Source organism: Chrysochloris asiatica, unplaced genomic scaffold, assembly GCF_000296735.1.
Source record: "Chrysochloris asiatica unplaced genomic scaffold, ChrAsi1.0 scaffold00077, whole genome shotgun sequence".
NCBI lineage: Eukaryota > Metazoa > Chordata > Mammalia > Afrosoricida > Chrysochloridae > Chrysochloris > Chrysochloris asiatica.
The window spans coordinates 12,344,050-12,359,423 of record NW_006408595.1 but is presented as its reverse complement, the minus strand read 5'-3'; positions in this window follow the sequence as shown (position 1 = coordinate 12,359,423).

Here is a 15,374-nt window from a genome sequence, read left to right as displayed (position 1 = left end):
GATAGAATGAATGTAAAACTAATGTTCTCCCATGTAAACTATCACATAATTCACAATAAAACATTCAAGAAAAAAAAAAAAAATAGGTGGAACTCTAACATAAAGGATTGCTTGGTTTTGCCACCCTGCTAGGTTTAAAACAAGCCATTTCATAAGAAAAAAAAGAGCCAGGAGTGGAAAATGTCATTTGAACCCCAAGATCCCAAGATCTTGGAGACAGAAAGCTGTGACATCAGAGACATCAGAGAAGGGGCAGAAAAGTGGCAGCAGCAGAGATAGCAGAACTAAGAGCATAAGACAGAGTGATGGGTTTTCTGGCCCACAGATCAAGACAGCTGAAGAAAGCTAAGTGCCTTCAGACTGGAGTCTCCAGTCACTTAATAGGAGAGAGGGAAAGCTATGTTTATGTTTCCCAACCCACAGAACTAGAGCTGAGTGCCTTCTGGCTAAGGCTTATGGCAGTAGTTGTACCTTCAAGTGGGTTCTGACTCATAGTAACTCATAACATTTCCTAGGAGTGGCTGCTGGGTTTGAACTGTTGATCTTGCTGTTAGTAGTTCAGTACTTATCCTACAGCACCACATCAGTACCTCCTGGTGATATAGGCAGTTAATTGACAGCTATACTTGCCCAAGCAGAGTAGAGACCACAGGGCTGAGAGTTAAAATAGCTATGTAACATTTGCCCAAGCAGTTGAAGAGGCTAAGGGTCTAGACAGGCCTGTGAACGTAGCTGAGAGAAGGCTGTCCAGACCAAATCACTGAGCATTTATGATCTAGAATTGTAGCCTGTTAGCTTCCCTAATAAACCCTATAATCATGAATATTGTCTGTGAGTTCTTTTATCAAATCCAGCAGAGAAGTAGAGAAGGCCAAGGGACAGTTGGTGTTGGAATTAGTTTAAAAGGTTGGAGTGTGGAGGCATGTCTGATCTGTGCCTCATAGGATTAGCGTGGGACTGATGTTGGTGGTAATTCTTCTTCCCATTTGTAACGTTTGAGGTCAGACACTGCCTCCACGCACTGTTGTATCCTTTGAGACATTTAATCGTTAAAACAAACCTGGTGAGTATGAAGGAGAGATCAAGAGGCTAGGAAATGGGATCCAGTACTAATATTTCAGTTTACTACCTGAAGTGAACCTCAATGCACACAGTTTTTAAAGTTCTGAGCATTGTTCTCGCGTGTTTCACTTACATTTTCTAAGTTAACATTATGTCATAATGCTAACATTTTACTATTAAAACTACATTTGGAAATGAATATTCACTTTAGTTCCATTCTTATCTTTTAATTAATGTTTTATTGTAATGAAATAGCTCTAATAAATGTTTAAACCTCCTACATGCTAAGATGACAATCAGATTAAATATAATAGCAAGGATTTGGTGTACACCTGGAGGCTTCCCTTAATAAAATAAAATAATTATTACATTTCATCACTTCCTTCCTTAGTGTCAACTAACATCCCATATCTGAAAGGGTCGTTTTCAAGTTGCACATCTATTTATAAAAGTGTGCTTACTGTCTTCCTTCCTCTGGCACATTGTCCATGACCTTGACCAGTTTAGGACTGATAACATAGTACCATCAACATATGTTTATGAAGCTCTAGACACCTTATAAGAGAATTCTCAGTTATTAAAAGCTAGAAAGAGTGACCAGGACAGTTCTAAGCTGTAGCAGTGCCTGGACAGAGAAAAATGCCTGCCTTACCATTAAATACTCAGAGGCCTAATTAGGAGGTGGGAAAGGGAATGTTTTTCTGGGCATGGTAAAGAGAAGGCCGGGATAAAACACAGCAGCACTGGAAAGTATCTTCTCTCCAACATGCCAGCATGGAACCTCAGTTCACACCAAAGGGCCCAAGTAAAGGTGAGCATCCCATGCCCAAAATGTGAAGCACCAAGGAATGCCCAGGATAACAGCACTAATGAAGAGATGCTAGCAACAATTTCAGTGACAAAGTGAGAGATTCTAAATTTTCTGACGTTTTCTAGCAGTATTATTATGAAACCTAAAATAATGAATTCCCCCATGGGAACCTACCACAAACATTAAAGAAATTTAAACCATTTTTGAATGATCCCTATCCATAAACACAGACCCATACAGTCCCCACAGAGCTATAAATAAATCCAGCTTGACAGTCTCCTTCCTGTTCACATAGTTCTCCACCTTTTATTCTCACCCTTAGCCTTCTGATTCCTGTATGTCAGGATACACACAAATAAATGGAGATCCCTGATCAATTAAGTAAAAACTCCACTTTCCTAGGACCACCCTCCTTAATATAAATGTGTCCCTGTAACTCGATATTAATGCTGTGTGGTGCTTACGGACCCTCTCTGTAAAATAGGTGAGTTTAGATATCCTATTTAGTGTGGCTGGAGATGGCCCTTGGCCCCTTCCCACCGTGGTAGGACAGAACTTAGGCAGCTGCAAGGCCAGAGGGTGGGGACATTGGCATAGTTACCTCTGCTCAGGCTTAGTAATGGCCTCAAAGATGAAGTGTCTTCTTCTAGAGAAAAATCATATGTCCTTACATTCACTATCAGTATTCATTTACCAGTCAGCACCAATTCTGATATGGATTGAAATGGACCCCCAAAAAAACATATACTGAAGTCCTAAACCCTAGTATTGGTGAACATTACCTTGTTCAGAAATAGGGTTTTAAAAGATGTGATCAACCTACACCTATAAATGCAGTAGCTCAAAAGAGGAAACAAATTCCTGCTGCAAGAACTATTCCCACCCCCTCCACACAAAGGGTAGACAGGGATGGGCACTTGGACATTGGCTACCCAAAATGGGGGGATGGATACAAAGGTAAGAAGTGACTGGTTTACAAGCTTTCAAGAGGGAACCTAGATCCAAAGGGCGTGGAGGAAGGTAGAGTCTCCAGTGAATAGTATTCAGCCTGTCCAGGAAGGGCTGATGAAACGAAATACAGATGGGTCTCTTGTGATGTAATAGTGAATAATTGTTATCAGGACTGATTGTGAGGGTTGGAAATCTAAAGGTGGACATTTTGTAGCAAGGAGGGGAGTGATTAACTTTTCAGTCTAGGAGCGGAGGACCCTAGGACCATCAATGGAGAAAAGCGGAGAGCGGGATCCTACCCAGAGAAGCAGTGAGGCCTGAGATGGAGGCAGAGAAGACGACGTCAAGAGATGGTGTGGCTGGGGACTTGGGATCCGGAGAGGGAAAGGGGCTGAGGACTGTGGTGGGGGGGTGCAGGCTTACAGGGTACACCCTTTGGTTGGGTAAGGATGCATGGACGGGATGGTAAATATGCCAGTGAAATGATAGATGATAGAATGAATGTAAAACTAATGTTCTCCCATGTAGACTATCACACAATTCACAATAAAACATTTGTTAAAAATAAATAAATAAACAATTCCTTAAAAACTTCTAATAACCAAGAATTCAATTCTTCCTGATTGTTTTAGAGTTGGTTTGTATTCCATCATGATGATTTTTTTAGCTCCTTTCCATTTGTTGAGCGTTTTCTTCTCTCTCTCTTTTTTAAATCAACCTTTTAGATTCTCCATAACCTCATCTGCTAAGACCATGTCACGAGGCCCAGAGTCATTTATTTTTCCCACTCCTCGATCCACAGTGTTTTGTGAATCCCCTCTATACGACACCAACCTCGCAGCTCTACAGAGTGGTCAAACTGTCCCCCATTTTCACCCATGATAAGTGCACTATCTGAAAACTGATTTTCCTGAGACATTTTTGGTGATAAAGAAGGAATGTGAATTCTCAAGGCTTTTTGTTTTTGTTATGCTCAAGAAATGAGGCTTTCAAGAAACCTGTTGGATGACTCAGTGGAAGGTTCAGTAGGTGACAGACATGAGGACTCATGATCCAAGTAGAGGTTTTAGAGATAAAATGTGTTTTGAAAAATATAGAATGAGAAAAAGAAACATTTATAAACTGGAAATTACTTTATAGATGATGTTTTGTAAATATGGATGTTAATAAATTAGACACAATGATTTCACCTACATCTCAAAAGTTTTATACATTCCCAATGTGCAAAAGTTAGAAAATTTGAGACATTTAAATAAAGAGTGGTCTAAAGAGTAAAAAAAAAAAAAAAGATGTGATCAGCTAAGAAGAAGTCATACTGGAGACGGGTGAGTTCTAATCCATTCAGACTGTGGCCTTATAAAAGAGAAGTGGTACAGGAAGCCAGACAAATGGACAATGGTGTTATGTGTCAACCTGGCTGGGAATGAGTCTCAGTATTATGTAATGATCCTATACAGTGTGGTCTAATTATCCTGTGAGTTACAAATCCTGTGGGTTAATGCACTGGAGTGCAAAGTCACTTTCAACCACAAGGTCAGTGGTTCAAGCTCACTAGTTGCTCCTTGGAAACCCTATACAGGGTCACTATGGGTCAGAACCGACTCATCGGCACTTAACAACAATGAGATACAAATCGCAATCCTTCAACAAACTGATCCAGCACTGGAGACGCTCACTCACCTATGCCAAGAAATTTGAATGACAGCTACCTGGCCAACTTATTGGAAGAGATCCATATTTGTGACCATTCCAGAGAGAGGTGAACTAACATAATGTGGAAATAATCAAACAATAACATTAATATCACATGCAAATAAAACTTTGCTGAAGATCATCCAAAAACAGCTGTAACAGTACATCTACAGAGAACTTCCAGAGAATCATAGCAAGATTCAGAAGAGGACATGGGATGAGGGATATTATTGCTCACATCAGATGGGTCTTGGTTGAGAGCAGAGAATACCAGAAAGATGATTACCTGTGCTTTATTGACGATGTAAATGCTTTCGACTGTGTGGATCATTAAAAGGTACAGAGAGCATGTCAAAGAATGGGTATTCCAGAACATTTGATTGTGCTCATGAAGAAATCTGTACATAGACCAAGAGTCATTCAAATAGAACAAGGAAATAATGGATGGTTTAAAATCAGGAAAAGTGTGCACCAGGGTTGTATCCTTTCACCATACTTACTCAGTCTTTATGCTGAGCAATAATCTGAGTAGCTGGACTATATGAAGAAGCACATGACATTAGGATTGAAGGAAAACTCATTAACAACCTGCAATATGCAGATGATACAACCTTGCTTGCTGAAAGTTAAGAGTACTTAAAATACTTACTGGTGAAGATCAAAGACCACAGCCCTCAGTATAGATTGTACCTCAGTGTAGAGAAAATAAAATCCCCACCACTGGACTAATAAATAACATTAAGATAAGTGGAGAAAATTTTTGAAATTGTCAAGAATTTCATTTTGCATGGATACACAATCAATGCTCATGGAAACAGCATCAAGAAATCAAAATGTGTTGCACTAGGCAAATCTGCTGCACGAGACTTCCTTAAAGCATTCAAGAGCAAAGTTGTTAGTTTGAGGACTAAGGTGCACTTGACCCAAGCCATGGTATTTTCAATAGCCTTATATGCATGTAGAAGTTGAACAGTGAATAAAGAAGACTGTAGAATTGATGCATTTAATTACTGGTATTGCAGGTGAGTTGTTGTTGTTATGTGCCGTGGAGTCAATTCCAACTCATAGTGACCCTGTACAGGATTTCTGAGCCTGTAAATCTTTATGGGAGCAAAAAGCCTCATCTTTCTCCCGCAGAACAGCTGGTAGTTTCGAACTGCTGATGTTGCAGTTCACAGCCTGATTCTTAACCACTATGCTACCAGAGAGTACTGCCCAAGAAACAAACACATCTGTGTTGGAATGATCCTTAGAGGCCAAGATGGTGAGACTTTGTCTCTCCTACTTAGAACATATTATCAGGAGGCACCAGTGCTTAGAGAAGGACATCATGCTTGGTTAAGTGGTGGGTCAGCAAAAAAGAGGAGGACCCCCAATGAGATAGATTGGCACAGTAACAGCACCAATAGGTTTAATTGTAACAATTGTGAGATGACCCAAGGAAACAAGGAACTTTCCTCAAGAACTGACACAGAGAAAGCCTTTCCCTAGAGCTGGTGTTCTGAATTTGGATTTCTAGCTTCCTAAACTGTGAGTGAATACATTTCTGCTTGTTAAAGTCATCTACTTGTACTATTCATAGAAGCACTAGATAACTAAGATAGGGGACCATGTGAAGATTCATCTTCAAGCCAAGGAATGCCTGAAAGAAGCTGAGAAAGACAATAAATCTTCTTTCCCGAAAGACTTTGAAGGGAGTATCTCCTCGCTAACTTTGATTTGGACTTCCATAACTATAAGCTAATAAACATCTGTTGTTTTAAGTCACCCAGTTTGTGTTGTTTTCTTATGGCTGGTCTAGGAAACAAATACTAACTCCCATTCTTAGCCCTCTGAGCTCCAGTTTCCTCCTCTTTAAAAAGAATAGTGATATTTGGTGTGATGAAGACTGAATTGGCAAATGTGAGGAAAGTACTTAGGATATTCCCTGGAATACAATAAATGCCAAGTAATTGCTCGCCATTGTTTGTATTACTATTATTGTTAGTTGTAGGAATGGGAGAAAGAGGAGTAATACTAGTATTCTCTGTCCTCAAAACAATGGATCCTGGCACTAATCTCTTATCACCCCTTATAATGAATTTAAGGTGAGTTATGTGGCTCCCCGCATGCTAGCATATGCCGGGATGGACTTAAGGGAAAAGTCCACTGCCAGAGCTCTGGGAAAATTACCAGGTTCTCATTTTCTCTTGACAGGAGGCACTGTATGTTGAAAGCATCTTTGCCACCTGTATAGTATCAAAAACTACCAAATGTGATTAAGAATCATAAACAAGTCAGTGCTTGGATTCCGTTAGTTTACATCATGATGAAAGTAGTCAAGGTTACAAACAATGGGAGAAATGAAGACAGGAACTCTAGGAGACAAAGCCCCAATTTTCTTCAATTTTTCTTTAATGTCCACATGTTCGCATTTTAGAGTCCAACATAGTGCTTGTGTTTGATGGATTAATTATTCTCTGGTAACATTTTGTATTTTGAATAACACCCCAGTTTATGGACTGAATCAGGGAGACAAGAGTAAATGAGAGAAAATAATGACCTAAAATAGCTCCCAAACTCAAACCTCTCCTCTGAGAAAGAGGTCTAGAGTTATGACAAGTAGACAGGTACATTACTTGCTTCTTTGGTCCTTTAGTAATCTTCAAAGACTGTGGTTTTGAAATGACATTTTGACTAAGGTTTTAAAAAAAAAAGGAGAAAAAAGATGATAGATCAAATCATTTAAGTTGTTTTTTGCCCATCCTTTAAAAGCTCAGCAATGAAATGTTCTAATCACTGAAGATTTTATTTTATGGTACCCAACATCTGCCATCATTTATTTAATTGTTCAGTTCCAGTATACATATATAGTGGTATCTAAATTGTTAACCCACAGGAACAACTGTTGCAACTAGAATACAGGGTTGTGCCCCATTTCTTGTGTTTTCAGTCTTACAGATGTCACTCATTTCCAAAGGTACTTAGGTCAGAACATTGTCACACGATCACCTCATATGAGAGTGTTTCATACATTTATAATACTCAGGGTTTTTTGGTCACAGTCTGCATTCCATCTTGGGATTCCCTGACCTTCTAAGTGATTTTTTAAATTTGCATATATTAAGGTTTACTTGCTGGTATAGGAGTCCTGGCATGGCGCTATGGGTTAATATACTGGATTGCAAAGCTATTTGAACTGCAAGGTTGGTGGTTTAAGCTCACCAGTCACTCCTTGGAAACCCTATACAGGGTTGCTCTGGGTCAGAACTGACTCGATGGCACTTACCAACAAAAACAACATATAATAAGCATAGTGCTAAATAGGAAAAAGCTTCAATTAAGAATAAATACAATCCTGACAATGTATTCAATCCTATCCTGGAAGTGCTTACATTCTAGTGGACAAATTAGGTATGCAAACAGTCATAATAGATTAACTATGATAAATGTAATTGTGTTGTTGTTGTTGTTGTTGTTGTTAGGTGCCATCAAGTTAATACCAACTCATAGCGACCCTATGCACAACAGAACAAAACACCGCCTGGTCCTGGGTCTCTCTCAAAATCATTGCTACGTTTGAGCCCATTGATGCTGTCACTGTGCCAATCCATCTCGTTGGGGGATCTTCCTCTTTTTCTCTGGCCCTCCACTTTACCACACATGATATCCTTCTCCAGTGACTACGCCCTCTTAACAATATGTCCAAAGTATGAGAGACAAAGTCTGGCCAACCTAACTTCCAAGGAGCACTCTGGCTGTATTTCTTCCATATTTAGGGGAAGTGCTTCCAAGGAGCAGTCCAACACAGATGCATTTGTTCTTTTCGCAGTCTATGGTATTTTCAATATTTTCCTCCAACACCATAACTCAAATGCATCAATTCTTCTACGGTCTTCCTTATTCACTATCCAACTTTCACATGCATATTTGGTCATTGAAAATACCATGGTTTGTGTCAGGTGCACCCTAGTCCTCAAACTGACATCTTTGTTCTTCAACACTTTAAAAAGGTCTTGTGCAGCAGATTTGACCAATGCAATATTTCATTTGATTTCTTGACTGCTGCTTCCATGAATGTTGATGGTTGATCCAAGCATAATGAAGTCATTAACAATTTCAATCTCTTCTCCATTTATATAGTTGTTATTTATTAGTCCAGAGGTGACGATTTCTGTTTTCTTCACGTTGAAGTGCAACCCTTACTGAAGGTTGTGGCCTTTGATCTTCACCAACTGTATGAGATTGAAAATACAGAGATCATGAACTCAGACACCAAACCCCAGACATTTTATATAAAAGTTTGAGGTGAGAGTACGTGGATATTTTGAGGCCCATAACTTTCATCAGATTCTTTAAAATGTTCAATGGAACAAATCTCATAATTTAGGAAACAATGGATTCATCAATGCATACCTTTGTATTTGTTTCGATCATTCCTACCTCAAAAGTTTTCCAGATTGCCTGGATATTCTTTATGCTTGAAATTTGTTCATCAAAAACTTGGCCTACTCTTCCCTCTTTACAGCCTTACACCTTTTTCAAATAGCTAAATTCTTAAATTCCCTGGTTACTAAACTTTCCTAAAGATTGTTACCAGATTTTAAGCCTTTTGAAGGTAGAGACATGCCACATAGCTTTCTGCCTCCCATTATCAATAAATATTTGTTAAAGTGAAGAATAAACGTCCTAGAAGTCTGCAGGAAGTATTCCCTGCTGCCTAGTGCTGATTAAAAAATGTGTTTTTGATTGCTCAGACTATGAACGCTGAATGTGTATTTAATCTGGAATGTGTACATATAAAATGTTTGAAGAAAGATACTAACTTCTTCTTGCAGAGTGTTCTATGTGTATATTCATAAACGTCTGTCAGGACTGGTATTTTATGTCTGTGCTTGTTTAGGTCAGTGTTGGATATTTTAAATGGTGTGAGGACTGCATTTATTTATATACTGCGTAAAACAGCCATTGCGATGCTCTTCACACACAGGCCCTGAAGGCCTCTCCTGGACCTCTGCTGTGGGAGTGCCCACTGTTGTTAGTATTTCTTCTTTTATCCTATTCATCCAACATATCAATTTCATTTTGCTCTAGGATTTAAATACTAAAATTCTAATACTTTCATAAGAATTTTTTTTTTTTTTAATTTCTAGCCATGTCGTGAACTGAACAAATGAGCTGAAGCTTACTGTGTTCAAAGTTCTTTCAGGTTTGACATTTAAATTTATTCTAAAATACTTTTTGCATGAAAACCCGAGAAAGAGAGGATTGTGGTTTGTACCTTGGCATGGAATTTTATATAAGCGAGCTAGAAACAGAGTGGTGGTGTTGAAGCTGCCGGGAGGAAATCCTGGCACTGGGAGAAGGCAGGAGTGGCCCAGTGTCCAAACAAGCACAGAATTCATATGACTAATTCTAGCTTTTGCCTAAGCCTCCACACCTCTCACTCTCACACACATGGTAAACATGGATGGAAATGTTAATAAAGCCAAAATCTCATTCTCGGATGAATTTTTATACCCATACCTGAGCATTGCCACAAAGGAAGGGGGCTTTGGGGAAAAGAGGCTGCAAAGGGCAGCAAGTCAAAGTGAGAAGCCCTGTACAAGTTTCTATAAGGAGATAGAATTTCGTAACTATGACTTTCATTCTAAGATGTCTTCAAGAGAGAGTGCTTCAGAGCCATAGGAGCATCGGTGTTATGTTGTTGTTGTTGTTAAGTGCCGTTGAGTCTGTTCCAACTCAAAGCAACCAGTATAGGGTTTCTGAATAGCAGCTGGTGGCTTTGAACTGCCAACCTTGTAGTTTGAAGTCCAGAGCTGATCCTACAGCACCACACCAAGAGTCCATCAATGCTATAGATCTGAAAATATAACATATCTCATATCTAACCAAGCACCTTAAAACTTTATTCTTTTTTTTCTAAATACTTTTTAAATTTAATAACATTAAGGTAAATAACATTCATTTTAAAGCATGTTTATGGGCCATCTAAATATACTCCTTGGATATGTGAGTGCTATTTCAGGACTTGAAACACCCTTCTCACCCATCTACCACTCAACCTTCTTAATAACACCTCATTATCATTAGGCATTTGAACTGATTACCGTGAGATGACACACTAGCTTATGGACTTGCAGCACACATTATGGGCATCAGAAAACACCTACCACTTGGATTCTACAGATCACCCAGTGTCAAGTAGTTATTTCATGTCTACAATTTGGCAGCAATGCCAACAATAATCAAAATGCATGTGCATATTGTCATGTCTACATATATGTTAGTATATAAGTATATGGGTAGGTATACGTGCATGTATCTTACATGTACACAGATAGACGTATCTATATGTATATGAAGTACAGGTATGGGTATGCATGCACACAGTCATAGAAGACCAATTACAAATAATTCTCAGATATAACCAAATACCTTGCAAGATTCATTTTACAAATTTGAAGGCTTCAATCTTAGTCTCATGGGACAACTCAGTCAATTGGCATAATACAGATCACAAAGTTCAGGATCTGCCTCCATACCAACTGACTATCATCTGGGCCTTTAAAAGTTTGTGACCAGCCTTCTAAGATACAACTATTGGTCTCTATTCATCAGGAACAAAAAGGAAAGGAACCAAAGTCTCAGAGAAGAAAGTATTCCAAAGGGCTAATAGCCTACATGAGCCACAGGCTCACTTATTCCGAAACCAGAAGAACTAGATGGTACCCAGCTACTACCATTGAGTGTTCTGACCAAAGCTACAATAGATAGTCCCAGAGAAAATAGGACAGGAGAAAAATGTGGAACAGAACTCCTACAAACTGTAAAATAGAGAACAAAGAACTCCCTGAGACTATTGCCTTGACACCTAACCTAGAACTGAGCCTAACCCCTGAGATCACCTTTTATTAAAATAACAAAATGGCACAAAAAGGAAATCACTAATAAGTGCAGTGTTCCACTAAAAAAAAAAATCATCTATATGAGACCAAAAGATTGACATAATTGCCCAAAAGCACAGATGAGAAGAGAAGCAGGCAGGGAAACTAGAGTAATGGAAACAGAACAACCAGAAAGAACACAATTAAAGAGAATGTTGACACCTTATGAAAAATGCAGCTAGTGTCATTAAACAATTCATATATAAAACTCATCACCATCATGTTGATTCCAACTCAACAGGACAGAGTTGAACTATCCCATCGCATTTCCAAGGCTGTAAATCCCAACGGAAGCAGATAGTCACATCTTTTTCCTACAGAGCAATTAGTGGGTTCAATCCACCAACCTTTCAGTTAATAGCTGATCCTATTAACTGAACTATTAACTTTAACCATTGTACCACCACAGACCTTAACAGTTTGTTTAGGCATTGTCAAATGCGATTCTAATTTACTGCATAAACTTTTATCAAAATCACAATAAAATAGTTTAATTAAAATGAAGTAATATTTGAGTCCTGGTGTGGCACCGTAGAATAAACACTCGACCTCAAGGTCGGTTGGAACCACAAAGTCATTGATTCAAACTCACCAGCCGACCCTCGGAAACCCTATACAGGGTCACTATGAGTCAAAACCAATTTAACGGCACCTAACAACAACAAACCCTGTACAGGGTCGCTATGGGTCGGAACCGACTCGACGGCACTTAACAACAACAACAACAACAATAACATTTTGAAGAGAATGCATCATACATAGATAGCTGCAAGATGGATGCCCAAGCCCAACCTCTAAGGACCTCATTTAATGTAATGACACCCTTGGAATAGAACTTCTTCCAAAAGAGAACTAAGCAGATTGTGCATGTGTGTGTGTGTGTATGTGTGTGTGTGTTTTCCTGTGTTGAGAGGACAAAGTTCAACCAAAAGTAGGTGTTAGGTGCCTGAGTTAGTCAACATAACCACCTATAGAAAGCAAGGTGGATAAAGAGAAGTTAGACCGTGAGTTCTGGAATAGTTCCATCCAAGCTCAGAATGCCTGTAATTCTTTAGTTAGAGACAATTGAATAAGCACACAAACTCTGCTTTTCCCCAAACCTAAAGGGGGAAAAAAAAAACCTGAGTGTTAACCTGAAGGTAAAAGACAGATGTGCAGTCCCTCAAAGGTTGTGGTGAGAGGAGGAGGACAGACAGCATGATGCTATAAGTCTCTACTCGACAAATGGTGTGACAAGACCATTTGAGTATTGCTCGTGTTTGCAGATCCCTCCACTTGGTATCCCCTCCACTATGCGCCTGAAGAGACTGAGCATTGATGCAATCCTTCCCACAGAAGGAGGGCTCTAATGTAAATAAAAGCAGAAGAAAGACCTTGAACCTCTGAGGTTTAGGAATGTCCCTCCCATTTTCTCAGTTCATGTCAGTGACCATGAGAAGAACCCAGAAACAGTTAAAACGTCTCAGTTCCTTATATCTGTAACTTTATGTGCATCAGTGACTTTTCTGAGAGCAAGCAAATTTTGTCTCTTTTTTTATCTGTAAGTTGAAGATAAATGTAATACTTACATTTCAAAAATAGAGGGTGCAGACAAGAACAGGCTGGAGCAAGATGTGATGTATGTGCCTATGAGAGGAGGGGCAGGGGTTGGCCTCTCATGAAGTACACTAGTGCAAATGGTACCAAGAATGTAGATGGTGACTTCAGCTCGTAAATACATTAACTGCAGTGAGGATACAGGAGTCCATGTGGGCCCAGCTGCTTTTACCCTGTGCACGTATACCCAACTGGCTTCCCATCCTGTAATCATAAGTGAACAGTCACGCTCCTATGTAAGACCACCCCTGCCACTTGTGCACCAGAGTCCTCAGGCCCCTCGCCTCCCAAAGACATTGCTCCAGACATTGTCCACTTGTTCTTGCATCATCAGACTGTCACTCTCTACTGGATCATTTCAGCATGCAAATGCACGGTAGCAATTTCTCCTGTTTAAAAAAAAGAAAACCATCTCCTGCTCACACATCCTCTTCAACTACCACCTATTTCTCTTCCTTCTTTCCCCTAAAGAGTAGTCTACTCTCTGCCTCCAGTCCAGCTTCTCCCACGCTTTCTTGGAATCCACTCCAAACAGTGTTCACCTCATTACTTCATCGAAATAATTCTTCTGAACGTCACCAAAGGCCTCTCTGTGGCTATATCCAATGGTCAGTTCTCGGCTCTCCCTCACTTACCCTAGCAGCAACATGTGACACAGTGAATCTTTCTTTCTTTCTGGAAACACTTGACTCCTTTGGCTGCTGAATCATCAATCTATTTAGACTCATAGAATGACATCCCATCTCACTAGAAAAAATTTTTTAAAGTCCAAAGTCCTAGACTGGTTTAAAAGGCCCTCTTCAATCCCTCTCAGACAAGCATGAAACAAAGGACAGTTTTCTTCTGACTCCTATTCTTCTCACAGGGATCAGTAATGGCTGCACAAACACATTGTTCAAATGCCTGTTAAAATGTAGAACGCCAATTTTCACTTAAAGGCACATATTTTGAGTAAAGGATAAGAAAATGTTCTTAGTCTGTTAGGTCTATATGCACATTAGTGTTCTGATGGAAAACCTATCCTACAGTCTTAATGTGGTAGGCTTGGCTGCTTCCGGCAAGCTTCCAAAACTGCAGTTAGCTCTTTTAAACCTCAATTGCCTCTGCTGGTATACAGTGCTATTTCTTTACCTCCTTCTCAAAATTTGCAAGGTCGTTTCTTCTTAAATGCTCCATGAGATGATGCATGAATACATTTTATTTCCTCAATGGAAATATAGATACTGCACAGCTGTTAGACTTGAAATCATCAGGTGGTACTTGGGAGCAGGAATTAAGATGCTGTTGCCAGGGTAACCACACATTCTTCCAGCTCTGGGAAGAGCTGCCATGTTTTCTATGGTCTAAGAGACATAAGTTATAAAAAAGGATTGGGTTAGTGCCTGTGAAAATTTACTGTTTTAAAAGAATATCAATTTATTCATAAACCAGTAATATATTTTCTGGTTACTCGTATGCCTGAGAAGGCACTTCACCTTTCCAGACATTATGTCTCATCTTTCCTTCACCAGTGAAATCGTAAGGATCCAGTAATAACTTGGTTTTTATGGTACCTATAATGGAAGGGGTAGCTCTCATTTTATACATTTGTTAGATTTGTTTTAAATATGCAATGAGAGCTGAGTAGTTTAAAAATATCATCCTGAATTCTCTAAGAACGTGCATTTGCAGAATTATTCATGAGTTACATAAATCTTTATTTTCATTCACAGTAGAATCTCAGAGATTTAGAGAGAGGCAAACCTTTGGAAACCCTTAGTGTCCCAAAGTACCTGTAGGGTGGTTTGGGACCTCACAGGCAATTAAGAAGCAATGGCAGAACACTGCAAAAAGAAGCCAATGATGCAAATATTCTTTCTCCTGGCTTCCCTTCCTCCCTTTAAGATTTATCTAGTATGAAGTAGGAACTTTGGCAGATGCTGGGAGAGCTCTCTAGGGATCCACACCCAGCAGTGGAAGTGCAGGTAGCTCATCTTCATCTGTACTCGATTTTGTCAAACTGTCTTCCAAAGAGGTTGTTACTGTTAAGTGCCATCAACTGGACTCTGACTCATAGCCACCCTATATAGGATTTCTGAGAAGAAACTTGTAGGTTTTTGTTTTTTGTTTTTTTTTTTCTTAAATGTTTTATTGTGAATTATGTGATAGTTTACATGGGAGAACATTAGTTTTACATTCATTCTATCTTATATCGGCTCATTGCCATGGTTACAATCCCCTCCATGCAATCCTTCCCCCGTATCCCCCAGGTCTTCAGCACACAGTCGCTCTCCCTCTCTGGATCTAAAGTCTCCAGCTGCTCCATCACTCCACGTCATCATCTCTGCCTCCATTTC